General features: G+C 32.8%; 1 protein-coding gene across 1 annotated transcript in view; it reads left to right on the plus strand.

The window, feature by feature from the left end:
* The window catches only part of LOC117123060, a 13,761-nt gene that overhangs the window by 5,301 nt on the left and 6,158 nt on the right, over positions 1–2,302 (plus strand). The window lies entirely within an intron of this gene.

Here is a 2,302-nt window from a genome sequence, read left to right on the forward strand (position 1 = left end):
TATGCATTTGTATCCCTACCGAAATCCAGCCATTTTCTCCATAGCATTTGTTATTTTTGAATATTTTGCCGTTACTGAATATAGGCGTATATATAAATTATTATATATTATAGGCCTATTATATTCTATAATACCGTACTCTATAGACACATAAGTTGTCAATTCGGTATGTGAGGTGTAGGCCTAGACCTAACTATAACAAAATAATATGGTTGATGGCTTTTATGTTTTATTACAATATTTTAAAAAATTATTTGACTAATAATATCCCACAATAATTGTTCAACCTAACCCAATTATTTCCCCAAGGTCAGGGACAGGTCAAATTTACTATTTGTGGCTCTTTATGTACCCAATGGCAGATTTTCTTTTTTAATGCCCACTTTTGTTCCAGTTCTACCTGTTGTTAAATTCTTTTGTTGTGTGTGTTGCTAAAGAGAAATAGGTTTATTGTTCGTAGATTGTTGGCGGAAATGCAAGTATTATTAACCACTATTAAGCTGAACACCTTTCCGCTTTGAAGTTCCAAATGTATATTTGTATTTCGGGATGATTCTTTGTTTCTGTTTTTGTAAAATTAAGCTACACATCATACACGGTAATTATACAAGACTTTCGTATTCCGGACATAAAAACACAACCACCAAAGAAACCCCAATGTAAATCATAATGTGTTTGAATTCAATTAATAGATTATCGCATGCGGTTATCAATAGAATTACCATGCAGGTATAAGGACAAATTAAACAAAAACTGTTATCAAATTTTTTTTTTTTTTTGATCGCCTTTTTTTTTTTACTTTCATTAAGCAAAACACCTAAAAAATCAAGTAAAATCCAATAATCCTCAATAAAGCGATGGATAAACGTGGCAGTTTCTCCTGGCATATGACCGAGCTAAGACTGTGTTGTGGAAATGTGTAGAAAACAATGGAACCTCCTCTTCACCGTTTTTTAAACCCTGAAAAGAAACATATTATTTTTATTTGGCCATAAATGGCGTTTACTGTAGATTTTATATAAACGTGTTCCACATTTTAACGGACATTTCCGCTAAGCTTCGTAAATAGGCGGCACCTATGCTAAAAATGACTGGCCTTCACATTGTGCTCATAAGATTTAAGCGCATTCCATTGCAACTTTTTTGGTGCCAACAATATTGTTTCGAGTTGTTTGCAAGGATTTGTCGAGGCACTTGGGCCTATATCGGAGTTACAATAGATACGATTCACCTGGTCCACTCAAATGAGTTGTTGGCAACAATGCCTCAAACATGTAACACGCCTAAGAATAACATTTCGTATTTATCAGAGAAGCAAAAACGAATTTGTTTGATTTTCACTATCAACGATCGATTAAACGATTCATTGATTTGTTGCCTTTTTTTTATTCTACATTCCTTCGTGACTGAGTGGAAGTTAAGATTTACTATTTTAAGTGGCTCTCATGATTTGACCGTCATAGATTCGAATTCATAATGTTATTCCTATAGAAATTAAACATCAACAACTCTTAGACCTATAATTGGCTGTGTGATAACGAGTAACCTAATCTAATAATGTATATATGTATACTGTATAATATTATACTCATATTAATTACGGTAATTTTATAACGAACTCTATCAAAAATTATTCGTATTTCGAATGTAATCATCCGTGATACGTCCGATGTGAATAGTAAGATGTCAAATCGAATTCAATATTCAATAACTATCATAAATATCCGTGACCTTGGCAATGTGTTAGCTATGTGGCGTAAACCTCAACCTATGACGGGAAACTGCTTCCATGTTTAGAATAATTGTATCCATGTTTGCTACGAATAACAATTATCATTGCAAAACTGCTTCATTACGCGTGCCCAAGTGTTAATACTCGGTGACGGCGCAATGCTTTTCCCCCAGTCACCTGATGCAATGCTGATTTATTTAACAACTAGGCCCGAAAAGGTGACTGTATCGATCCAAATTATAATTCGTTTGGCAGATTAGAACACGTTATTGAAAGTCACGTGACTGTCACTCATTCGGCAATTAACTTGCATCATCTTACATAATTTCATATCTTACAAAATCATAATGTCGATAGGCCTTATATTATAGATATGTTTTTTAACATCATTATAAAAATGTGCTATAGGCCTATATCTTGTTATTACATTATTTATATTATTTTATATAGGCCTATGCATCAAGAGTCGTATGTGTATGAATGTATATATGTATACACATTTTATAGGCCTATGTATATATAGGCCCATATAATATGTATATATAGGCCTATTATTATATAATATATACA

The sequence above is a fragment of the Anneissia japonica genome, unplaced genomic scaffold, assembly GCF_011630105.1.
Source record: "Anneissia japonica isolate Jap-2015-1 unplaced genomic scaffold, ASM1163010v1 scaffold2999_len715162_cov194, whole genome shotgun sequence".
Classification (NCBI taxonomy): Eukaryota; Metazoa; Echinodermata; class Crinoidea; order Comatulida; family Comatulidae; genus Anneissia; species Anneissia japonica.